At 44.1% G+C, this 27,110-nt stretch overlaps 1 long non-coding RNA gene across 1 annotated transcript; it reads left to right on the plus strand.

Annotated features, from left to right (window-relative positions):
• The first annotated feature begins 1,743 nt into the window (after positions 1 to 1,743).
• Positions 1,744 to 25,738, plus strand: Gm5086 (predicted gene 5086). The gene is made up of 3 exons (NR_046157.1): positions 1,744 to 1,950; positions 5,604 to 5,729; positions 24,775 to 25,738. It is a non-coding gene; the product is annotated as a predicted gene 5086 (long non-coding RNA).
• Positions 25,739 to 27,110: the final 1,372 nt, after the last annotated feature.

The following is a 27,110-nucleotide window of genomic DNA, read 5'->3' on the forward strand; positions in this document are numbered from 1 at the left end:
GAAATGCAGCAGAGAGAGACATACATCAAGTATGAGGATATTGTAACAGACCAGATGAAAGACCAGATAGCTCTGAGTTAACAAAGGTGACACACAGGCTATGAGCTATTCCAAAATCAAAACCAGCAGGCTCTTGGATAACGTGGGTTTTGAGGAGCAATGAAGGGGAATGCAAAGCAAAGGGCTCACGTTTAAAAGAAGATGCCGAGATGCCATCTTGGAGTATGCAGTTGTGGTGGTTTGAATGTGCTTGGCCCAGGGTGTGGTGCTATTAGGAGATGTAGCCTTGTGGCTTTGTTGGAGGAAGTGTGTCACTATGGAGGTGGGTAATGAGACCTTCCTCCCAACCATGTGAGAGTCAGTCTTTTCCTAGCTGCCTTTGGAGCAAGAAGAGGAACTCCTCCAGCTCCATGCCTGCCGGGATACCCCCATACTCCCACCTTGATGATAATAGACTGAACCTCTGAACCTGTAAGCCAGTCCCAATTTAAATGTTGTCCTTTATAAGAGTTGTCTTGGTCATGGTGTCTGTTTAGAGCAGTAAAACCCTAAGACAGTAGTTGTTTGTTAGGACTATCCTGACAGAATAGCCACTTTCTACACAGCTCAAGATCACTGTTCTGAAGACTCTAAGTTCAAGATCAAGGTCCTGAGTGGAGCTAGTCAAGCCTTTCCTTCTGGCTTGAAAATGGCAACCTACTTGCCTTTCTTCCTTATGGTCTTCTCACGGTGTGAATACACCACTGATATTGCCCCTTGCCTCATTTCCTCTTCAGGCCATCCATCGGATTAATTAGGGCCCTGTCTCCAAAGACAGTTCCCTTTTAAAGAGGCTTTGACATATGAGTGACCCAGCTCAGCCTATGGTAAGTGAGGAGCTTGAGGTCCTGTGGACACATGGAGGTGTCTAGAAAGTGGCTTGAGGCATGGACTGGAGCATCGGGGACTGGAAATGGGAAGCTCAAGATCATGGAGCAAGCACATGAGATGAAGTCAGGAGAGAAGATCAGTCTCAGGTCACAGTGAAAGGCAATAAGAAGGTAACAATAGCTGTCGTGTGTTGATCTTACTATTTATCAGTTCAGGGCTAAGTCCTGTGCAGGCTTGGATCAATGGCTATGAAAGGGGGATCTTTACTGATGCCCTCAATATCATTTACCCTGAGTAGGTAAGGGAGCAGAAGTTTGTAAAGTGACTTTTTAAAGGTTTAATAAATAGTTCAGAGTAGGAGAAGCAGACTATAAAATTGTACGTCAAACGTCAAAGAAGATGCTTAAACTGTGAGACGCACTGAGACCAAGGAAAGCGAGCAGAAGGAAAAGAATGAAAGCAGAGGTAGGATGAGCGTTTGTGGAGGAGTTGGAGCACGTGTGAGAGGAAGAGGGAGGTCAGAAAGAAAAGCCAGGAGACCAGAGGACTACAGTGGAAGGTGACTGTGGGGCATAGGGATCAAGGCCAAGTACAGCAGAAGGCTAAGAATTAAAAATACACCCGTGGGCCGGGTAGCAGAGAGCTGCGGGTAACCTTTATGAGAGTTGGTGTTCTGCAGAGCTGGAGGCTGGTGACAGATGGCAATGTGTGGAAGGGAGAAAGGGAAGCGAAACAGAGGAGGAGGTGGCAAGCTTCGTCATGAGAAGGACAGAGAGCCGGCTGTGGTTGCAAGGGGAAGCTGAACCAAGGGAAATTTATTTTCAGAACGGGACAGAAAGCATCCGCAGTATTAGTTGGTAAGGAAGAGAAAACATAAGTTCTGAAGGTTAGAGAGAAGAGACAGTCCAATGAAACTTCTGCAGAGGTGAGGGGACAGGAGCTCAGGTCGAGGTGTGTTTCTGAAGGGACTCGGAGATGTGAGAGAACTCACTAAGGAAAGGTGATGATGGATGAGGCATGGGGTGAGCTCATCTGAACCAAGAGTTGCCTCACAGCAAATGAGATCTTCTGATGAGTTGGGTAAGTCTGAGGAGAGACTGAAGCACCTGCTGTATCAACCCATAGATTGCAGATGATACCTGAGTTTAACAGAGGCTCTGGTCAAACCGGCTCCGAGAATCTTCTGACACGAAAACTCTCTGGCATCTTATTTTGAGATGTCGAATGCAACACCATAGACTTCAACACAGTTTTTTTTTCAGCATGGTTTCTCTGAGGCAGAGTGGAGAATGCGAGTGCCTAGCAATACAGAAGCCACAGCTTGGGCTGGGAAGACTTGGGGCAAACCGAGGCCTGAGAATGGATTCAAGTGGATATAGTAGGATGTTGGGCTTCGTGTGAGCTCTCTATATACCTGAATATACACACCATTTCCAACCAGACAGTATTTAGGGAAGGGCTTCTATATAAAGAGCACTGTCAACTCTTGGGAGATGGCTGTTGTAAAGATTTTCTAGTTTGTCGTCATGCATTCTCACCTTTAACCTATGACAGAAGCACAGGCATGTGTAGAACCTGGACTAACAATGGCTAAGTGCTGGTCACATGCCTTCCCATATTGACTTTGCAGATGCTTTTAATTCTTTAGAGTTAGACTGGGTAATAACTAAATCACAGAATCAAGGTACTCAGCCACTAGCAATCTGTCTTGGTAACACTGAGAACCAATTAATTAGAAGGTAATTTAATAACATTGCCTCTACATCATCCACATGATATAGCTGAGGATGCTGGGCTTTTGGAAGTCACAGTTATTGTCTGGAGAAAGCCCAGGTATGAGTGTACTGCCCTGTGTGGGAGTAGGTCACAGATATGCAGCTGTTCTCTGGACCTTGTCCTGTCTCCTGAGAGCATTGCCCAATGACTAAGTGATGCTCTGTTTGGACACTGGGGTAATTCCTCCAAGGGAATTCAGTTCAGTCAAAGGAGAGCTCGGTTTAAGAGTTTGAATCTTGTATGAAGTAGATGTTGAAGTAAGAAAACAGAAGTAAGAAAACAGGTTTCACAGATGATGCAAGGTTGTGCACACCAGAAAAAAAGCCAGAGGGGAACAGGGATCCCGAGGCTGTGATATCTCCCAGGGCCAGGCAGTAGCTTAAGGCTGATTTCCTCCTTTAAGGTATATGTGGGTTGGTTCTCATGTATTGAAAATCAATCAGTGCTGGGGAAACTGTCAAAGGGTTTTCTTGGGTCTAGTATTGTAGCCAGGACCATGGCTTTATGCAGGCGAGCTTGCAGACAGTACTTGAGTTTACAGAGGCCAAGGTCAAACCTGTTTCAAGACTCTTCAGACACAAAACTTCTCTGGCATCTTATTTTAAGATGACGAGTGCAATACCATAGATTTCAACTTTTTTTTTTTAATGGAGCTAATAAAAATTCAGCACGGTTTCTCTGAGGCAGAGTGGAGAGCGTGAGCGCCTGGCTGCACGTGCTCCAAAGTAAGAGCTTTTTAGGCTGTTCCACAGGTGCATGATTTAAAAGTTAAACCCCATTGTCCTCAAATGAGAGACTATGGGAACACTGGATGGAGAAGATACTTGGAGGTTGTTTAGTCTGCGTGCAGTAAAAAGAAAGCCCAGGGCCTACATGGAGTTCTACCCAGGGTTGCCAGATGAGTAAGTAAATATGTCCCTGGTCTTCCTTTTGCCCAAGAGCCCAAAGACTTATTTATATTTACTACTTAGTGAGCACTTTCAAAATCGACTCAATATATCCGATAGACATTTAAATGCAAATTGAGACCCCAGAGAGGATTTATACAGGATGAGGGCTGGTACTATAACAGAGAGATGATCATATCAGAAATAGACTGAGGGACTCCACTGCTTTAATGCAAAGCTGACTTCCCTGCCAGCCAAAGCAGAAAGGAAAGAAGAGAAAACCAAATCAAACCAAACCAAACCAATAGCGAAACAACCATGAAGTCTATACAAGAAATGCTGAATGAGCGACCATTCCCTTTGAAAGCTTCTGGTTTTCAAGGAGGAAAGCTCCAAGAGGGACTTGTTGAGTGTGTTATGGTATGATACTGGCAGCAGCTAAGTTTGCGTTGCTGTACTCACAGTATCTGATAGAAGCAACTTTATTTGGGGTCAGCATAGTTTCATTCCATCATGGCAGGAAAAGCGTGGCACAGTCACTCAGCTCATGACCAGGAGCACATGGCGGAGGCCGTTCATCTCACAAAGACCAGGGACCAGAGCCTAACTGGAAACATCTGTGGTACCAGAGCCTCAGTGCCTATTCTTAGTGACTGACTCAGCTACCTAGGTCCTAGCTCCTAAAAGCTCCCTGAATAGCACCGCCAACTGGGGAACCAACATCAAAGCCATGAGCCTGATGAGGGCTATGCATGACAATGGATAATAACAGCCAGCTCTATGACTGCTGTTTCCTATATTGACTCTTCAAATATCGAACATGATCCACAGTCGCACTGGTGGAAAAGAATTCTAAAGAGAGCTTGATGTAGTCTGTGTGTAAATGCCTTTGTGGTTTGACTTGAAGGACAGATTGGCTTGTCACTTCTATCCAAGGAAGTCCCTAGCTTGATGTGACAGGCAGGAGCCAAAGTCATAAGATGAACAGTGCAATGAAAGGTGCTCATTTTACTCAAATGTGGGAGTGGAAGGAGACAAACTTAAGGAGCTTAACTGGTACAGAGAATACTACACGATGAAAGGAACCTGGCTATATAAAGATGCATGGTACATAACCCCAAATCAGAAGGGTTTGGGGTGTTTTTAGATGGAATCTCTGAGGGAATTTCTTCTCCCAGCAAGGCACTTCAGACTGTGATCCTAGACATTGATATAAGTACATATTTTATTATACTTTATATGAGTTTCTTACCTTTTTTTTAAAAAACCAGGAATTAGATGACTGATAATTCAAAATCGGGGTCCCTCCTAAGCACTTAAAGGACAGTCATTGTAGACTGAGAGAGTAATTCTAATCTCTTTTATTCTTAGCAGGTAGGCATTTAAAAATGAGATTTTACTGTAAAAAATGGATTGACACCCCTTCACTACTGCATCAGAGAGTGAGGAGGGGGAAAACCCCACTACTCTAACAAACACACAATGCTAGTGCACAAGATACATCTGGACTGAGACGCAGAGAGTCTGTGAGACGCAAATGAGAGCTTAGTTTAAGAATCTATGTAATTCAGCGAAGGGTTTTACAATTTGCTTGTAATTCTCGTTGCCACGTTAATTACTTTGTACTGTTACCAGCATCAGAGAGTGTAACGAGGGCTACAGACAGGGTGAAGACTTCTTCTGTGTAGAGAATAAAGTTCAGAATTTGCTTTGTTAGCTGGGTGTGGTGGCACATGCTCTTAATCCCAGCACTGGGAGGTAGAGGCAGGTGGATCTCTGAGTTCAAGGCCAGCCCTCATTCTAAGATAGCCAGGACTATAGAGAGAATACTTGTCTTGATAAACAAAAACAACAAACAAAACAAAACAAACAAAACAAAACAAAACAAAACGAAAAGAGAATAAAGTTCAGTTGAATACAGGGACATAGAGGCAGTCCACCTTGTTCTTCCAACTGACACAGTCCTAAGTCTTCAAGATAATTTAGGTTGTGAATGCTACTTGTGCCTCTAGCCCATGCTTGGCTGGTGATGACATCTTTGTATAATTTTCTTTCCTTTTTCATTTCCAGGATTTTCCACAGTCCCAACTACAGCACATTCAGGGTCTTATGGAATCTTTCTCATCGGGACTTCCTGGGAAGATGGGAACAAATGCCTATTCACGTCAGATAGGGCCCGGATGACAGACAAGAGAGGTGAGTCCATTCAAGTCTGACAGGCTGAACCAGAGAGTTTATTGGGGTTGCTTACAAAGCATGGGTGCTGATTTAGACGCACATGAGTGACTCAAAGGCCACTGTATCACCCCAAAGCCCAACCCAGCATGGGTGGCGACTCAGGCAAGGTACATCCTTGGAGCTCCATGCACAGCTTGCTCTCCCCTTGACTGGTCTGAAGAAAGTCTTTGCCCTAGACAGGTGTACCACTTCCATAACCTGTGTGTGTGTGTGTGTGGTGGGGGGGTTCCTCAGGAATTGTGTGCATTCCAGATGCTTCCACAGCCTTTTAAGTTTCACTTTACCCAAATTCTATGAGCCTCCTTCTTCCTTCTAGAGGGGCAAGTTTCAACTCAGGAGGAAATGGGTACCCAGAACTGTAATCGATCCCTCTCTAAGTCAGTGGCCAATGGGTCTATGGATGGTCAAGTTTCTGTCCACCTCTGGCTTGATTTTCATCATGCTGCCTCAGATGCCAACTATCCCAAACTCTGGTCCTCAAGGGTGTATTGCTTTCAACAATTCATTGTGGCCTTCTCTGACATGTTACTCTAGCATCTCGCCAAGCCTTCTTTTCTTTAGCAGCATGCATAACTACCATTATATAAAACAACTGTTTGACATTTGATGATTGGATTTATTGACGATCTTCCCCCACTAGAATGTCAAGTCCACGAGGGGATAGGTCTGGTTTTGCTTACTCCTGTCTTTCCACAATCTAAAACACTATCTGGCTTTATGCTTGGTCTTTTTTTCTTGAGACAGAGAACAAATTATTATCTAATATCCTGCTCATGTATAGACTATAAATAGTTAAAAAAGAGGCCACTGTATAAGGATGGGTGGCTTGTGGCTGGTGTCATGTGACCAGAAACAGTCTACATATATATAGTGGATAGAAGTGTGGGAATATGAGTTGAAATAGTTTGTAGTTTCTCACACGGAAGAAAATAATAAAGGGTACAGGTCTTTATGCATAATTCTAGAAATAGAATATGGTGGCACCAAAAAGTGTTTTGGGGGATGGTTTCTAGACAGTCCATTCTCATGAGTCTCCTTTTCCAATTTCTTTTATATAGTTTGTCATATAGTTCTCTCAAAAACTTAAAATATTTCACAGTAATTCACTTATCTTTCTGTTCTGTTCATTAATCTCATCTATAGCTGTCAATTAGAATGTTGGATCAAAACTGAAATGCTCAGAGCATCATGCGATGATGAAACAACTCCTTCCATCAGAGGTGGAGACTGTACAGCCTCTGTTTCAATAATTAGATTCTCCCTGTTGGATTATAAGACTTCAAAAATAGCTCAAGGGTCTCCATTAGCTTTGAAAATGCTGGGACTTGCCCACATAGTGAATCATTAACAATATTGGACTGGGACCCTGGTCTTGTGATTCAATTGGTACAATGGGATCAAGTTCCCTGGTGACTCTATCCACGAGCAAGCTCTGCTTGAATTATGCACTTAGAGGCTGGTGGCAACAACAGCTATTGTTTATTAAAGGTAGATTATGTCTGTGCTAGTAAGACTTGATTCTCAAGGTGCCCTCTATAAGACAAAAGTTTTACCCTTATTTTAAATAGGAAGAGACACAAAGACGGCTCTTAGTAAGAGGTGGAGCCAGGATTTAAACCAAGTTTATCAATGTTAAAGCCCAATAAGGTCCTCCTTAAATCTTGCCATCCCTGCATCGAATGCCAGTTTCTTGTACTTGACTCACTGGCATAAGACCATTTTCTGGATCTTGTCTAATTATTTCGATGATGGAGTTCTTCCTCCCAAGTTAATATGAATCTACTGCCTCTTTAACTCACTGCTTTTTGAAACACAGGGAGAAGAAGAGGTAATTGTAGGAAATATGTCTAGGAAGGTGGATAGATTTGGGGGCCGGATGCACTCTTAAACTGCATCTATTTCTGGAGTCACCCAAATCCTCTTCCTTTCCCATAGATCCCTCCCCCCCACATGCACACACCCTCTCTCAGCTCATCCTCTGATACATGCACAATGCATTATTTGTGTCTCCATGACTGGGGAGACTTTCTGTCTGGGAAACACATTTTCTGGCAATTTGGAGGTCTCTTTGTCCACAAGTGTCGCCTCTTTGAGCTCTGGCAGACGCTGGACCAGGCGAGCTGTTTGTCACAGGGCTTCAGAAAGCTGTGAAGGTCACATTGGCTGCCTAATGAACATTTGGTTTCTGACAAAGGGCTTGTGACCGACACCTGTCATTCCAACAATAATTACAATGACTTGGAGTTAATCCTCATTGGCTGCCCAACCACATAATGTTCTAGAAAGTCCCCAGTGGGGAAAAGACACAGAATCATGTCTGGCGTGGCGATGCTGAAAGGCAACAGTACACTTTGTTCTCCTGGCGAGCTCCCACTTCACTGACAAATCTGTTGAGCTGGAGCCTTGCTTAAGGGATGATTTAATTCATGTGACAGTCTAAATATGATATTTCCAAGATGGGCTGGGAAATGTCTGATATTTTTTTTTCTTTCCCCCTAAAGAATTAAGTTCAGGCTGGTGGGAAACACATGAATTTTTATAAACAAACAGACCTAGACTGTTAACCCCTCCATTGCTGACCATTAATGTTAATAAAGCAGCAACAGGAACGCAGGTCCCTTTGCACAGCCAGGAAGCATCCTATGTGCATATCTGAGCTACCTTCTGCATCACAAGCCCTTGGTGTTTTGCTATGAAGCTTTACCTGTCATCGCTGTTTTACAAGGGAGGGGGTCAAGGTTTAGCGAGTGTATGAGTCAGGGGCCGGCCGGGCAGGTTACAACTGATCCCAGATGGGGTTAACTTGGTGACTCTAATGAAAGGACACCTCACAGAGGTAGGATGGTAGTATGGCAGTTAGCTAAGCATGTCAGGGTACCAACCTACAACAACCTTGGTAAACTGTTAAACTTGGTAAACTTGGTAAACGGGAATAGAAGGGAGGAGAGATACGATAGGCGCTTGTGAATGGACACGGCTTGTCTGGAGGGAGGGTATCACATGCATGCAGTGCCAGGCCTCCTAAGAACCACTTATACTCCCCCCCACACACAAACAAAAGCCAAAACAAACAAGCAAACAAACTAAACCAACACTGGCATATGTCCTGGAGCCAGCGGTAGCCCTGTTGTGGGCTGTAGCAGACGCTAGCCCAACTCTGCAGAAAGCTCAACCTCAGTCTTTTTCCTCCCGTCTTTTAAACCAGAAAACATCACCCACTGTAGGCCAAGACAGGACAGGTGGGTGTCAAGATAAGGACTGGAGGGACCTATAGGCCACCTCTGAGGGAGATGACTCCCTCGCCAGCCTCACTGTGTTCCCTTCTCTGAAGAGACTGTAAATTGTGAGGCCCCCAGTGCTATGCTGATTCCCTGAATTTTATTAATCATTCTTTTGTGCATGCTTCTTGGAACAATTTACTTCGGATGAAGCACAAGTATTTATTAAGACTGGACAGGGCTGGTTCACTCACGTACCAGGCTTTATAATGAGTAACACAGGCAGTAGTAGTTCTGCATGGGACAATTCTCCAAGACTCTGGGAAATTCCCGGATTGGCTAGTTGGCACAGTAATCCCCAACAAACTGGATTTGGAATAGCTAGGGGAAGTCGAGGTAGAGTTTTTGAGTAAGAAACCTGCAGACACTTTAACTGTCACCTGATTTAAAGAGGCAGAATTACATGGCGGATTAAGTGGGTGTTGGGCCCTGTCAGCCACTCTTGTTTTTGTTCATCACAGAATGATACCTTTGGCACCTCAGACCATGGCACAGAGAGCTGAGTCTTGAGCAATAAGACTCCTGCTTCAGAATCTTCCCCTTTTCACAGCCTCTGACCTTTCTGTGACCACACTGTCTTCACACACCAGAACCCAAGTTTCCTATCATTAGGCTGATTCGGAGAGAAGGCTTTTTTTGTTTTGTTTTGTTTTTAAGATTTATTTATTTTATTTATTTATATGAGTACACTGTAGCTGTCTTCAGACACAACAGGAGAGGGCATCAGATCCCATTACAGATGGTAGTAAGCCACTATGTGGTTCCTGGGACTTGAACTCAGGACCTCTGGAAGATCAGCCAGTGCTCTTAACTGCTGAGCCATCTCTCCAGCCCCTCAGTGAGAGGTCTGTAAGTAGAGGAAAATCCCAGAGTTAGAAACTTTCTATATCCTAGTAATGGCTTATTTCCTACAGCAGGTGTTAGAAGCCTTTGTATTTTCTCATCTGTGATCACAAAGTAGAGTGGGGGTGGATTTTAACCTTCATGGGAGAGCTTGCTTGGGAACTGTGGGTGAACAGGAAGTATCTTTATATTCCTAAGTCCATCAAAATCTGCCACAAGAGCCTAGCATTAGTGAGTGTGGCTCCATTAAAGAGGGATGGGAGGTGATTCTAATTGTGAGCCCAATGCTTTCAGAGCTTTTCTTCTAGTTAGTTGGAATTCTAAGAATCTGTCTCACAGAAGAGAGAATCAGAAACATAGACAAGATTTGTGTGGGTGATATTGCTTGGAAGGGTATTTTCCTAGCTGGGAGAATATTTTTCCCACGAACTGGTCACTGAATCCCAATAGAGGGACAGCAGTCTTGTATTAAGAGTGTCAACTTCTGGAATGGTGACACTTATAAAGATGAGGGGCTCTAATGATGAGCCGGAACTGGACAAAGAGATGACTAGACTGCTTAGCCAGAGTGGGAAGAAATGATCAGTCCTGCCAGGGAAGGCAGGGCTATAGGAACAGGACATCTGTAGGGGTGATGCAGGAACTATATAGAAACTTCTGGACCTGATGGGCCAAAGTTTGGGTAGCCTCCAGGATCTAACTGTGTGAGTTTACTTGAAAGAGAAAAAGAGGAGGGATACAGGAGAGAGGTTGGATGAGGAAGAGAGAGTGGTATCCATCTGGTCTTTGGACAGAACCCAGTAGCATAAACATGGGCTTATTTCCACAGAAGGCCCCTAGAATCCAACGATTCTACATGGAGATCAGGGACCAGTAGAGCAGCCTGGCCTGAAGTCATGTAGATCCAACTAAGATTTCGGTAAATGGATCTATATCTTAACGTGGTCCCAGGTAACTTGTGTGGACACTGAAGCTTGGCAAGTGCTGAACGTGGAGATAAGCATGGCCATTACATCTCCGAGTGTGAGAACAGCTGTCCACCTTGAATGTCCCTCCAGTGCAGCCCTTAGTTGGGACAGAGCATGGAAGGGGGCTAGCCTCAGTCTTGGGTGTTTGGGGGAGGAAGAATCTTATCTGGAACTGAACTCTCAGGTGAGTGTTTAGATGGAGGAAGACAGTATAAAGGGCCAAGGAAGAAGTGTGGATGAAAATTAAGATGAACATACGATGTTCTGGGAGGTCTCAAAACTAGCACTGAGGTAGGGAGACAGAGCATCTTGGATCCACACACCCCAGTGATACATGCTACAGGTGAGGCTTTGTCATATTCCTTGCTAGGTAAGACTTGGCAGTCTCAGTTCTGTATGCTGCTGTCATGCTCCTCGTTATAAGGTAATGACAATGGGATGCTATACAGTTGACATCACTGTTTTTCAATTCTTGGTTTTTGCCCCCAAACAGGCTCTCGCTGTATGAGTCTGGTTGTTCTATGTTGTTCTATGTTTGTAGACGAGGTTGACCTCGAATTCAGAGATTTACCTGCCTCTGCCTCCCAAGTGCTAGGATTAAAGGTATGAGCCATTACACCTGACTTTGTTTGTTTGTTTGTTTGCTTTTAAAATTTACTTAGAAGAAGGACTGAAAGAAAAATTCCTCATTTTTGTATAAATTTAGATTTTATCCTTTCACATTTTTGTACTTTGAAAAAAAGTAGTGCAATCCAGCAACTTTCAAAGTGCCTCTTCCAGGGACAGTGGGCCTCTCCCTTTCTCTTCATATCTGTCCCATATTGTAGAAATAGGCCATTTTTTTTGTAATTAGAAGAGAACAAAGGAAGCAAGAGATGAGAATGAAGACTGTTCATCTGATGTGCCCTGTACTGCTAGCCATGTACATCCTCTGTCACCCTTGGCCAACCTTGTTCTTCTGTGGAAACACAATGGCCCACAAGGTGCAGAAGACAGTTAGGAGGCCCTGGGGAACAGGAAGTACTACAGAGCTGTAGTTCCAAGCTTAGCAGGGTGGGTCTTAACAATGTGTCTTTCTAGAACTCCATGGCCCGTCCTGGTGGGAGGAGGGGCTGAGTACAGGAGGCTGCCTGCTCCAGCAGGAAGCCCTCAGTGTGTCAGCCAACAAGGGATTTCCTTCCTGTAAATGAAAGAACTATGTGAACCCAAAGTTATATCCCACCAAAATGTCACCTCTCCCATGCCAGACAGAAGGAGTACCCCTATTAATGCCTGCAGTATTTGGCCAGGATGTTTTTCTGGGCCATTCTCAGCACCTGGTGCAGCCATGGCCCATCCTTGACCTTTCTGTGTAAGTAACAGACAAGAGTAATTGTAATTACAAAACAAATAAGGATGTGTTTCTGAGATGCTGAACAGGTTTGTAAAAGAATATGTGACATAATTAGCAAACAAGAAAATGTATAACGTGACCTCAGTACATATGGAAAAAAAGATCTCCCTGCTCACACTGTAATAGCAAGCCACCTTGATCCTGTAAACATGGTGAATAATGTTAGAGAGTTGCTGAGCTCAGGGCAATTAGAAGGTTAATAAGAGCACCCTTGTGCCACTTGCTTGGTTTTTTGTTTTTGTTTTTAAATAGGAGAGCAATGTGTTTGGAAACCTGGTGGATACTTTCTGAGAAGGAGGCATAGAGATGAGTTCCTCACTGAGCAGCACAGTGTCTGATGGTAAAGCAAGAGCCCTGTGAGAGCAAGGCTCCTGATGGTTTCACCTTAATAACACACACACACACACCTCACACACACCTCATACACACACACACACACACACCACACACACACACACCCACACACACACACCACACACACACACATCTTATACACACACACACACACACCACACACACACCCCACACACACACACACACACACACACACACACACACACACATCCCACACACAGAGGCACACAGACACACAGACACAGAGATATACCACACACACAGACACACACAGACACACCACACACACACACACACACACACCACACACAGACACATAGACACACACATACCACACACACACACACACACCACATAGACACACAGATACACACAGACACACACCACACAGACACACACAGACACACCACACACAGACACACACAGACACACCACACACACACACAGACACACCACACACAGACACATAGACACACACATACCACACACACACACCACATAGACACACAGATACACACAGACACACACCACACAGACACACACAGACACACAGACACACACACACACACACACACACCTCACACACACACAGGCTAGGGAGATGGCTCAGTTGGTAAATTACTTATCTTGGAATATTGAAGATTTAATTTCCATCCTCAGAACCTCATATGCTTACCAGATAAGAGCATCAACCCAAATGACCAAGTTTGTTGTTGTTGTTGTTGTTTTTAATTGTTCACAGACTGTCCACGGACCATCTTCCCTAAAATGGGTTTCAAAGAACAGCCTCCATGATGTGATGTGAAAGATAAGGCTTTTATAGCCCAGGAGTAGGGGGTTTCCGAAGGAGATTTTTGGCAGGCAAGCAATCAGAGTCACAGAAGCAGAAAGCAAGCATACCACGCTCATAACAACTTCCTGAAACAATTGCTGCTCCTGGAACAGGCGGTGTAGAATCATTTGTAGTTAAGGTTACAGGTGAGGCATAGGCCAGTCCTTGAGAAATAGAAGTCTAATCCTAAGCAGGGTTGGGCCTAGTTTGTCTTTACTATAAAATGACTTTTAAGCCCACAGTGGGGACAGGCTGGTTCATCAAACCGACCTTTGAAAAGTTGAGTGTTCCGCTCTGGACCTGTAATTCCAGCACCAAGGAGGTAGAGACAGAGCAGTCCCTGGGGCCCGATGGCTGGACAACTTAGCCTCCTTGGTGAACTCTGGGCCACTGAGAGACCCTGTCCCAAAACTTAGGATAGGAAGTGGCCATACCACAACAAACAACACACATCTTTTCAAACCCACACTTTTAAAAGACCTCTTTAGTTGTCAGAAAGATCTCTGCCCCACCTGAGACTCACTCGATTTCTCCAAGAAAAGAAGAAACATTGCTCGGATCTTTCTGCCAGTTTCGCACAGGTCTCCCAATTTACAGTTGTGGCATGTCGGGCTGCTTATTGAGAGCCTACAGCTGAGTCTTCTGACATACCTCTTAATGGCCTTGACCCTGGCTAAATACAAACTAGGCCATTTGTTGGCTTATTTGCCCTTGTCTGTGTCATCAGCTTTGACAGATGGTGGTCAACATGGTGACCAACAAATGTCTGCTGGGCCAGCCCTCCCTGGGGTCTGCCAGGAAGGCTTTTCCTCGTTTTTGTGCCTCTGTGGCTGTTTTGTGGACCTCAGCTGCACAGGGAGGGACTCAGACAGGCAGCTGGGGAGGAGGAGCCTGCCAGGTGGGGGGAAGGAGACCAGAGGCCATTGGCATAGGAACAGCCAGGGAATGTCAGGACGAGGAAGGCAATGCTGCTCTTCTTCCCTTCTCCATAGCCTTGCCCTTCACACCCCACACTGACCCATTAGGGCTCGTTTTTCCCTTCCAGGCCACATATTATTTCAATTTCCACCATTTTGCAATTGGATGAAAGAAGGTAGGTTCCTGTAACCTGGGAACAGACTCAGGTGCGTGAGAAAAGATGACGCACAGCATAGTATTAGCAATACTTTTAAAGATTCTCATTGTTTTCCAGATAACGACCTAGGTAGTTTATATGTAAATTTTGGAGAATCTAATGTAATAGAATATGCAAGTATAGCTGTATTATTCATTTCTGCAGCTTAGAAGAAGCAAGCTCTTTGTTCTAGGGGGAGAGGGGCCAGTGCTGTTTTGCTAGGGGCTGAGTCGTCTTTCTTTTCTAAAAGGTAAGCCAAGCCCTCTACAGCGGTAAGTTGATTCATAAATCACCTAAGCTCCTTAAAAAATACCCTCTCTTCTTCAAAAAACCATAGGATAGATATGTATATTCCATCCCCCTCCCCCAAGGTTTAAGAAAGAGGGGCTTGAGGAAGAAGGAGAAAGGAGAACTAACCAGAAAGTCAGCCAAGAAGAGATAGGAAAGTTTCCAAGGGTGATGACACATAGTCTGTCCCCCCCCATCCGCCCCACCCCCCACCCCACTAGAGGGACACTGAGGGATTGCCTTCACAAGCAAAGCCACCTGCCTCTGACAAGACTGCCTGGCTCTGTAGACCTGGCTGTCATGAGACTTGCTCTCTATACCAGGCTGGCCTCCTTCGTGCAAGCAGTGGGAGCAGAGGCATGTGCCACCCACTAGAGGTTTCAGGGGGCAATTTTCAAGTATGATTGTCCTTAGAACAAGGAATAGTCAAAAATACTTGACAGCAGTGTGAAACGTAAAAAGTCACACAAAAGAAAATAGAGGTGTCCTCCTCGGCTTCAGGGTACAATAAGAAGTGCTCAAGGGAAGTGAGATAAAGAGCAAAGGTTTCTCTGACTCATGGCTTTGGAGACCCTAGTGTAAGACGGGACAGACATGGTGCTTTGAGCCACAATAACTTGAGTGCTGAGCACAGAGTCAAACTGGCTCCATTTGGCTAGAAAGCAAAAGAGAAAGAGGACAAGCCAAGGGGTCACTGACTCCTTTGTTCCATGCCCTAATGACCTCAGAACTTTCCCAAAGCTACCATGGCAGAAAAGGCCCACCACACTTTCCAGTGGTGCCACCCTGGGGAGTAAGGCGACAACACACAGACCTTCGGTGGACACTCCCCTTCCTTCAGCCACAGTGGGAAAGGATCAGCACACTCAGATCCTAAGAAAGAAGCTGGAAGTATAAGAGGAGAACCAAGGGGAAAATTAAAAAAAAAAATTAAAAGTTTAAAAAATTAAAAAAAAATTAAAAATTAAAAAATTCTAACAACCAAATAAAGCAACATTAGATGAGGTTAAGAGGGGGAACAGAGAGGGGAAAGTGGATGTGAATGTGAAGACAGAAAAATAGACATCGCAGACTGAGCAACAGATAAAAAAGTGAATAGATCCATTCAGGGCAGTGAGGCCAGACCCTTCCCTGATGCCCCAGGGAGGACAAATGGTAAAAACTGTAAAGCCTACATTCTCAAGAAGCCGAGACACTAACCCAAAGAAGCCGTACCCGGACACAATGCAATGAACTTCAGAAAACTAAAGGATAAAAGAAGATCTTAATCGCAGAAGCAAAAGCTGCAGCTTTCCCTAAGATGTAAAACACTCTCAAACAGCAGTGGCCTCTTCACCAGAAACCAGGAGGGTGGAGTCAAGTGGCACTTCTTGTTCTAAATTCTGCATCCTGTGAAACTATCCTGGGGAGGGACCATCAAGACTTCCCAGATAGAGGTAAACCAAGAACCCTTGTTGCTAGCAGGGAGCCCATCCTGAAGCCATGGCTAATGGGGTGGGGCGGCAGGAGGGGGTGCGAGTGGCTCTCAAAACAGAAAGGAAAAGACAAAGAATCTTAGAATGTCTGGAAGGGGAAAAAAGCGATGGAGAGAATAAAAATGGGAGTAAACACAGCCGACTTCTACTCCGGTCTTTTAAATCATGTTTAATAGTCTCAGCAAAAAGCGTTGCACGTCTCAAGTTGAGTTCCAAGTAAGGAGGGGAGCATGGGAGACTGGTCGCAGAAAGTGTTTATGTGACCGAGGGTGCACAGGGACTTTAAGGGAGATAAGCACTTGCAATTCATGCCAGAGTGTCAGGACATGGGTGCCAACAGATCTCGGTGTGGCCTGTCATTTGATTTCGATGGCTACTGGAACCTGAACACATAATAAAATGAAACAGAGCCAAATGCATACATCCTATCAGGGCCAATTCCCGGCTTTAATACTGTCTTATACAATAGGTGACTTCTGAACACACAGCGAGGGCTGCATGAGAAGATGCCACACGTTCCTGTAAATCTAAATTATTTCAAAATGAAAGAAGGGATCGATGGGTCGAGAGGGGGGTGGAGGGAGAGAGGAAATGCACACACATGAACCCTACACCCTTCATCTTGCCTTGTGTAGCCAATCGGCTTTAAGGCATCTAGGTAAACCCCAAGTGGTTTTAAGATGTCTGAGTTAAGTTCTGGCTAGGTAGAATCTTTACTGATTGAATTGAGGCGTCTTGCGGTTCAGCCTAAAACATGACTATCTTGTGTCTGGAACATATCCTGCCTTCCTGTGCCCTTTCAAGGGAATCAATATATTGATTTTAACTTACCGAGCCATATGCAGTAGATCATGGTTTATGTAGAAGTGTTACCTCTATCTATCATCAAAAGACAATAAGGCTAATTAAGAGGTCTACAAAGATGACTCTCCTAGAGAGGACTAAGTCACTCGATTGCCTCTCCTTTAGAATTCTTCTGTTCCTTCTGGTTTGATCTGAGCCCACAGCTTGTCCTGGTAATGAGCTTATGATGTAAATTTGGAGTCCGTACAAGTGCCCTTGGCTTCTCCTGCAAACTAGCATTTAGTTTTTGTATTCCTTTTGGGTCTGTAGCCGGCTTCCTTGCCTGTCATACTCTCCATTGCCATGTGGGCTACTTCACTACTCTCTTTTCTTGCTTCTGCCTTGTCTCCATGCAGAGGCTCATGTTAACTCTTTAACAACACGTCAGATTCTGTCACATGCCTACACAGCATGTTTAATAGACCCCCCCTTCCACTTAAAATCAAACTTGCCTGACCCACCTTCTGGCTATTTCTCCACCTCATTTTAATAATCTGCTGTGTCTTAGGTATGCTGGCCATGTTTGGCTCCTTCCTCACCTAAGTTATGTCATACCAAATCAGTGGTTCTCAATCTTCCTAATGCTGTGACCCTTTAATACAGTGCCTAGTGTCATGCTGACCCCCAACCATAAAGCTCTTCCATTGCTTCTTCATAACTGTAATCTTGCTACTGTTATGAATCTCAGTGTAACTCTCTGATATGTAGGAGATTCTAGTATGTGCCCCAAAAGGATGGAGACCCACAGGTTGAGAACCTCTGCCTTAGCAGTTCGCCACCTACTCAGGCAGCCTCCTGCTGTTTTGAATGCACTTGGGTTTTATTCTTTACTCTACCTCTGAGTAGCTTTCTTTGTAGACATACCCTGTCTCAGGTAGTGCTAGCCCTTCCCATCGGTCTACTTATCTCCATGACATTGTCCATCTGTTTTGTTATCATTTCTTATCAGCCTCTTCCACTGTAAACTCCACGAGAGCAAGACTTTTATTTCTTATTCTCTGTAGAAGCCTTAATATCTATTTACTGTCTGAATGAATGATGCTTCACAGACCATTGGAGCTGGCAGGGGCCTTCTTTTGTTTGCATCACATAAAGGTATTCCTTGGAGACACCTGGAGGATCTTGAGGAGGGATGATGTCAGTAATGGTCTGATGTATATCTAGCGCCCTTCAGTTTACAGAACAATTTGAACACTACACCGGACCTATGGGAAGTGGAGAAGACATAGTTATTTCCATTCAACGCACAAGCAAAGTGGAAAGATGCTCAAGAAGTGTTTAGGGGACTGATGTCATACAGAAGAGTCCAGCTTCTCAGTCCACGGGCTGGCAGAGCACTTTATAACAAGATGGTTCATCATGTCAACCCCACCCAGCAGCACAAGCTTCTGGTGGTCTGCGTGAGGACCTGTCACCAGAACATACAGCCAAGTTAAGACTGACCATTCTTCACAGTGGGAAAAGACGTTGGGAGGCAATAGGGACAAACGGGTGTGCGGCTCAGGGGAGAGACAGAGGCAGGAAGGGAGATGGGAAGTACAAGCATAGAGGTGTTGAGTAGTCTTCATTTATTAGACCTCAGCACCTCTCGCTCACCCCAGAGGGCAGTGGGAGCAATGCCTGCATGCCCGATACATTCCCAATGCCTCTGAACGTCAGCTCAGAGGATAGAGCTCACTGTGAAAACCAGCTGCCAGGCTGCTGTCTCCAGGTCTCCCTGGCTCTGCAGTCCCTGTCCTCTCGGAAATACTGAGCTCAGGAGGAAGGAATTCCCTCGGTACCTCTGTTGTTCCCTTCTCTTGTTTCCTAAGAGAACCTAGTATTTCAGTGACTGCTTCCAAAGAGCTCCACTTGGATGCCAGTATCCTGCCAGAAATTCTTCTGCACGTACCTTTAATCATGTGGCAAATTGCCTTATTAATCACCAGGGACTCCAGTCTCATTACTTAATTAAACCATCTCTTCTTGTGCTTCTTATTAAAACCACGCGAGTTTTTAACTTCTGTGTGGGTTTTCTTTCCCCTCTCTTCGAGTGTCTGTAGAATATGAACTGTACAGAAGAAGGCCGGTTATTTTGTGTGGCTGACTAAAGGGTTACAACATTAAATATACAGGGAGGTCAGGCACTGTCTGGATAGGCCCAGGCTGCCCAGTGATGTAATAGCCACTTGGGTGGTATGAAGGCCTGAGATGTATATAGTTGCTTACTGCTTTCTCTCGCCAAAACATCTGGAATACAAAATCCTGTCATTAGCCAGCCCACATGTTAGAAAAACAAAGGACAGGAAAAAAAAAAAAAAGAAAGAAAGAAAACCCAGTCCGCCCCCAAATGGCTGGATGGAGACTCATTATTGCTGGTAGGAAATTAGACATTTAAGGTCATACTTCAAAGCAACCATTTTTATTACAAGAGGTTCCACATTTTGATTTATTGGGCAGCAGAACAAGATTGTGACAAATATTTCCACCTCAAAGAAAAGGCAGACCAGGCCCCTAAGAAATCGTATATTAAGTAATTTAAAAGTAAAATCTCTTGTAACAATAGATACAGTGTGCTTGTACTCTTGGACCCAAATAGACGACTGTTTTGGATCTCAGACTTAGGAGAAAAAAAGCGATTTAATCTTGTGGGAATTCACTTCTAATCACTGGAGAGCAACTACAATGGTTAGAAAGTCCAGGCTACCTTTCAACAAAGGCACTATAGCTCTGTGTACCATCCGCCCAAGGCTCATCCCTTTAACAGGGATGCTAACTAAGAACATGGTTTAAGGTTTGGAAGAGTCCATTAATATAATTGAAGAACAAAGAACAGGGTTTCAGATAAAGAAGAGTTTACTCTAGCAAAAATAATTTAAAAAAAAAAAAAAGCATAGCAACAAACCTAGAGCATTAGGCTCTGGAATCTACATTATATGTGTGTGTGTGTGTGTGTGTGTGTATGTGTGTGTGTGTGTGTGTGTGTGTGTGAGTGTGTGTGTGTGTGTGTGTGTGTGTGAGTGTGTGTGTGTGTGTGTGTGTGAGTGTGTGTGTGTGTGTGTGAGTGTGAGTGTGTGTGTGTGTGTGTGTGTGAGTGTGTGTGTGTGTGTGTGTGTGTGAGTGTGTGTGTGTGTGTGTGTGTGTGTGTGTGTGTGGCTGTCACTTTGACCCCTTCTTCAGTGGATGTAACTCTTCCTTCTGTTTGCTGGGTAATTCTGATCGATTAAGTCAGAAGACGGCTGTGATGGACTGCACATTAATACATCTAGATAAAGGTTCTAGTTTGTGTATTTGTTTCAGACAAACTGTAAGGTTGCCTTCTCTGGAGGTCTCAGCACTTGACTTAGGGAAGTACACAGGAGCAGAATGCAGGGAGAAGAACACAGCCTCCGAAGTAAAGACCACACCCTGGGGCGTGGTGCCAGTTCCTCTACTAACAAATCCCCTGCCTTGGGCTCACACACCTAAAGGCTCGAGTTTATTGTCCATATTGTAGAAAAAACTAGGCTGGCTAAAAGACCCAAGTGGTGTGTTTGGAGGGAAGGTGGAAAGTTTATGAGTCTGCTGCTTAGGAAGGGAAGTTGCTAAATTAGTTGGAGTATCAGCATATAGGAGTGTGTGTGTGTGTGTGTGTGTGTGAACTTGTAAGATAACCTAGCACTGAGTCCTTCTACAACCTGTGCCAAGAATGGGGAGTATGGAGAACCAACCAACGCACCAGAAATGCTGTGTGGACTTTCTGAAAAACGCCTACCCAGGCTACCTTTTGAAACAAGTGTGCCTTGGTGAGTTCTGATTTTGAATGGCTAGGACATATTCAATGTGGTTTTGTTTATTGGTCAGACAGTATGTGAGACAAAAGTCTACTCATTAGAAAACTGAACTTACTAGAATATCTTAGGTTTCTTGAACTCTTTGCCTCTTGAGTGATAATGGTAAATCAAAGGGCAAGAGCCATGGGAACTACTCTGGAAGCCAGTGGACTGATGGTTATGACAACAGCCTGCTTTAAAACAGTGCTCCACGAGAACTGTGCAAACCTAAGAGAACCAGAATTAACCAAGGTCATGGAGAGCCTGTGAGAGACAAGATCCTGAGGGGCAGGGCGGGAAGATAGGAGAAAACCAGTGTGCCGCTCACAGTGTCTTTCAACAGGGACCCAGCTTATCAGCAACAACTCCTAGGACTGACAGCCTTGGACTTTAAAACATTTGGAAAATGTCCTTAAACATGTTCAGAATCCCCTGGTGTATGTAGAACATTTTTATACGAGAACAAAATAGAGATGGCAGAGACTTTGTTTGAACAAGTGTGTTACTGGGTTTTTTTTTTTTTTTTTTTTTTCCTGAGGTGAACTTTTCTGCTAAAAAGTCATAATAATTGCTCTTAGGGAATGTTGCCTATTAATTTGAAAACACCATAAAATTTATGCCGCTCTCTAAACTTTATTAATGACAGTTCCTGACCCTCAGAGACATGTGGGGAGAATTTGAACGGAAAAATGGCTCTATTGGTGCTAGAGTTGAGGAGAATTCAAAAGGAGACAAAGGGATTCTTCCTTTGATCCCTGCTAGCGTGGAGAGGAGAGTTTCAGCCCCTGAGGAACCCTGCAGACATCTCTGGGAGGTGAGGAGGCCCATCCTGGAGCAAACTCTGCTATTTCCAGAAGAACGAGAATAAGTCATAAGAGGCCACTGGCTGGTTTGTATTAATTGTCACTATTAACAGTGTAAAACTTCAAAGGAGAGAATGACTGGCAACAAAATTAGTTTATTATACTGGGTACAATAGAAATTAGACTAGTCCCCTCCTCTTGTCCCCTTTAAGGGATTTCCTAAGGCCACTGGGAACACCATCCCTGGACTTTCAGGGTGGGCTGCAAGGCTCAAGCTGGTTGCCAGGAAGTTGTGCCGGGCCAACCCCATGTTCCTTCTCTGGCCTTTGTCTGCTGGTTTCAAAGGCATTCCTTGGGAAAGGGCATTGGTTGGTGTAAACAGCTTTGAATCTGAAGAGTCTCACCCCTCTCTGGAGCACTTGGAAGGTCCAGGGTTTTCCTTCTAGGAAGTGGGAACAATGGGAAGACTTTATTTTAGCAGCAAGCAGGACTTGTGATAAGAGTGCACCTCAGAGCTGGTCTCTGTGTGTCTAGTTAATGACCAAACATGGGGAGGAGCAAGAATACCAGCGTTGCCTTAGGATGAAATGACTGACATTCCTGAAGCAGCCCCAGATTCCTCACATCCCAACTGGCAAGACTCAAGTTCACCCACTTGTGAAGAGGACACATGACAGCCCTCAGTCCTTCCCTTGGCTTTCAGCTTATTGTGTCGAATGACCTCTCTTCAACTAGAGAGTAATGATGGATGATTGGACCATTGTTTGCTAGGCTTAACTGTGTCAGGGGTCAAGATCCAGAGCTACAGAGAATTCAGCTTTCATGGGGAAAAAAACCTAGAAGAAGACTTCCTTCATGTGGCTAAATATTTGGACATCAGAAGGCAGTGGCTCTGCAGAAGCAATCTGAAAGGGCAGACTCAAAGCCAGCAAGACTCCTAACTGCCTCATTAAAGTTCCGGGGGAATGCTGGGAGAGACAGCTACACACAACTCTTAAAACCCGGAACCTTTTCTAGGCCTTTGTTACAGGCCACAGTGTCATGGTATCTATCCATGCAGATTTGAAATCCTTTTCCCAACCTGCCAGACAGCTTAATTGTCTTCACGATCCTTGGCCACACTGATGGGAGAGTCCTGTTTTATGTTTTCTAAGATTTGACAAAGTTGTAAAAAGAGAAAGGATTAAAAAGTCAAGAGGCCAGCTCAAAACATTAAAAGTAAGGTTAGTTGTAATAGCTATAAGGTTTTTGAATGTAGTAAAATAAACTCAAGGAAGGTCTCCTTCTTTTGACACTGAATTGGTGGGAAATGATTGTTCCATGTCTGTGTGCTCCATGTCTGTGAGATAGATTCACAATCCCACTAGGGTTAACACCCAGGAAGTGGGCTTCTGAGCGACAAGTTTGTGTAGAGCTAATTTTGTGTAACTTTAAGAAGCTGCAGAGTATTTTCTAAAGCAGCACTGCCCTTTGGCGTTCCCAGCAGAAATATATGACAACTATGCACGTCCACACCTTTAACGGGGTATTATCAGCTTCTATTCCAGCCAGTCTAGTAACTACTTTGTGATAGGTTACCACACTTTTAACTCACATTATGTGGTGACTGTGGTGACTGATAGCATTGCCTGTCTGTCTTTGCATGCACAGACCTGTTTTCCCTTAATTGTCTTTGGTAAAGTATCCAACCATTTATATTTATTATTTTCTTTTACTTTTGGGACAAGGTCTTTTGCATCACACAACAGCCTCAAACTCATTGTGTATCCCAGGATGGCTTTGAACTTCTGTTCTGCTGCCCCTGCCTGTTGAATGCTAGCCACACACTACTCTGTCTATTTATTCTCTGCTGGTACTGTACTCAGGAGTTGTGTGTGCTAGGCAAGCACTCTCCCAACTGACTACACCAACCCCTTTATTATTTCTTTTATTGTCCATTTGTTTTTATTGTATAGATTGTCTTATTATTAAATTTTAACAGTTCCCTCAGGAATGTTTTGTATACACTCACACACACACACACACACACACACACACACACACACACACACACACACAAATATGTTGTGCCAATCGGAAACTTGCATTTTCATTTTTGACAGGCTTAGAGCAAAAGTTTTAGTTTTGATGACTTAGAGTTTATGACGTTATCTTTTATATAATTGTGGGTTTTTGAGAAAAATTTCCCTAACCCCAGGTCACAAAGACTCTCTAGTATCTTTTCTTATGATGTAATGCAGTTTAAGTTAATTTTTATACATGGTAAAGATTGAGACCTCCCTTCCCACATAAATACTCAGCTCTCTTAGCAACATTTGTTGAAAAACTCTTTTCCTCACTAAATTTGTTGGTGCTTTCGTCAGATTTGGTTCAAACTCCAGTTGATATTTTAAAAAAGAATAGTAATTATCTAGATGGTCTGAGACGTATTTAGATATGTAACCGACCTAGAATATCCAAACAACTATAGAATAAAAAAAAATCTTCCCATCCAGATATATGGCATATGCCTTTAATCCCAGGACTAATGAGGGTGGAGGCAGGGGGATCACATGTTTGAGACCCACCTGGACTCTTTCTCAAAATCAGACAATAGAACAAAACAAAGTAAACACTTTCAAAAAAAGAAAAAACTCTTTCTGAGTTTTGTTATATAGCCATAGCTGGCTTAGAACTTGCTAAGTAGACCAGGCTGATTTTGAACTCATAGAGTTCTGCTTGCCTCTGCCCAGCCAAGTGCCAAGTGCTGGGATTAAAGGTGTGCACAAGTACAAGTAGTCCTCAGCAGTTTCTGACGTTATATTTTTATGTGACGTTAGGACTTGGGGGCAATAAACCTGGCAATAAGATATTGGTATGAGTAGTCTAGACGTACGAGCGCATGCATGTGCGCGCATGCGTGTGTGCATGTGCGTGTGGGGGGGGGGGAAGGGGAGAGAGGAAGGGGAAGGGAGAGAGCAAAAATTAGATCTATACAACTGTGGTTAACCAATTTCTGTTTTTTTTTTTTAATATTTAAAGGACTTCTGGGAACTATACATGTGCACAAGGGGGTTCACGTGTATGTAACACATCTGACTTTTCCGTGTGCCTTCCAAGGGATGGAACTTCGATCCTCATGTTTGTATGAAGCCTTTACTGACTGAGACATCTCCCCATCCATCCCTTTAAAGCATCGTTGATTCACAATGTTCCTGTAGTTAGCCCTGCGGTCACAATGCTGCCAGCAGAACTGAGTCTCTCCTCACTTTACGAGCTTTCCAGTTTTTCATCTTGCTCATTTTTCTTGAAGTGTCTTTCTTCCAGGTATTTTCTGATGCCTCGTGAGAGCAGATATGAGCCTGGGCTCCTACCTCTGTGTCACCTAGGACTCAAATTGGGACACATCTTGGTTTTCAGCTTCCTGTCCTTCCAAATAATACCATGGTGTGAAAATGCCAAGTTCAGCTCAGTGTTATCTTTATCTTCAATGCCACCACCGTGTGAACATGCCGTGTTCACCCACAGACTTTTCTCTTTATCTTCAAGGATCCTATGATCTTTGAGATATTCAGGGTGGGAATAGCAGTAAGCCACGAGGAAGCTGGCTTTCTTTCCCACTGAACTTCTCCAGGCCTCAACGCATCATGGTTTTGTCTCGAGTCTGATAAATTCTGTAAGAGATCCAACTTCTCCGATTTCCTTGAATTTAAGATCAGCCCGAGACTGTGGTTCTCAGCCTTCAGAATGTTGTGACTCTCTAACAGTGCTCCTCATGTTGTGGTGACCCCAACCATAAAGTTGTTTTCCTTGCTACTTCATAACTGTAATTTTGCTACTGATATGATATGAATATCTGACATGCAGGATATCTAACATGCAATCCTTGTGGTAGGGTCATCCATCCCTCAAAGAGATATGACCCACAGGTTTACTAACAGCTGGCCTACAAGATGGTAATAGTCTGTCCCAGAGTATTCGACTGAATAAATGGACAGTGATATCTAACTTTCTTCCTCCTCTTTTAACTCCTAGAAGTTTCCTTCCATATATATCATCTCAAGGGAAGCAGATGCTAGAAATGGCAGTTATCATTATTAACATTATTGGATATTTCTTAATAACAGCAACTCCAGCCTAACAACAATCACTCCTTTGTGACTTAGGAGCTTAAATGGACCTCTCCACTTATCATTTTACAGTCATGAAAACTGAGACAGGAAGCCATTTTTATCTGTGGTCATGTAACAAGGAAGTGGGTCCTGGACTCGGGTACTGTGACCTGGAGGTCACTGTCATACAAGCTCAAATGATGTGCTGATTCAGTGTCTGTCCATCTACTCGCTTAGTCGGAGGAGAAAACACTTCAGGAAACCAAACACGGGGTTTGCATTGTATTTCAATGCAGCCTGTTGCAACAGAATGTTCAAGAAGAGTGGTCCTCAGCAGATTCTGCATTCTAAGAGCCATATTCTCTGTGGAGTTTTTATTATGATGTAGTAATCTTGTGGCTTTGAGGCAAGATTTTAGCAAGAGTCTGACATGGAATACTAGAGAGACTTTAAGGAAGCAATTTTAGGGAGGCAACTGGGAGAATTAAGGGAAATATGGGCAGTTAGTTTAGACCCAAGGAGCCCTGTGTGTGTGTGGTAGGGGGTGTGCAATCTGTCAGATCAAACCAGTCAAAAGCATAAAGTCAAGAGTTGTAATTAGAATCTGTACCTTTTAGAGTCTAGACCTCACCCTTGTGACCTCCCACTTGGAATGCAAATGAAAAGGCAAGCAAATCTGATGTATTTCCTGCTAAGCAATGATTGTCTATAAGCATGAGGTCTAAGAGGGGTGCATCTGTGGGGGAGACTCCACTGCCATTGCAGGCCTGACAGGCCTCACTGAATAAAGCACTCAGAGGAGCTGATATCAAGACCTGCATCCTGCCAGCCTAACTGTTAGGGTGGCTTCCACAAACAGAAAGGCCCATCAACGGAGAACAGCAACCGTACTGGCTAAAGCTGCTTCAATCACGCTTCAGAATCATTCACATGTATTTTATTCACAGATTTTAGTCCCTGACCCTTAGTGAATACTGTATCTATGTGTTCGTGGGATATATGATACATACGTACCAGGAAGTGAGCTTCTCTTGAGGCCTTGCACATGTTGGGACAAATGCTCAAACAAGACTATGTCCAACTGATTTTAATTTTGAGGTAAGGTCTTGGTAAGTTGCCCAGGCAAGTCTTCAGCTTGTACTTCTCCTACTCAATGCTCTGGGTTTCTAGAATCACAAAGCTGTACTGCCAGATCCTGTCAGATACTACTACTACTTCTTCTTCTTCTTCTTCTTCTTCTTCTTCTTCTTCTTCTTCTTCTTCTTC

Source organism: Mus musculus, chromosome 13 (genome assembly GCF_000001635.26).
Source record: "Mus musculus strain C57BL/6J chromosome 13, GRCm38.p6 C57BL/6J".
In the NCBI taxonomy this organism is placed as follows: domain Eukaryota; kingdom Metazoa; phylum Chordata; class Mammalia; order Rodentia; family Muridae; genus Mus; species Mus musculus.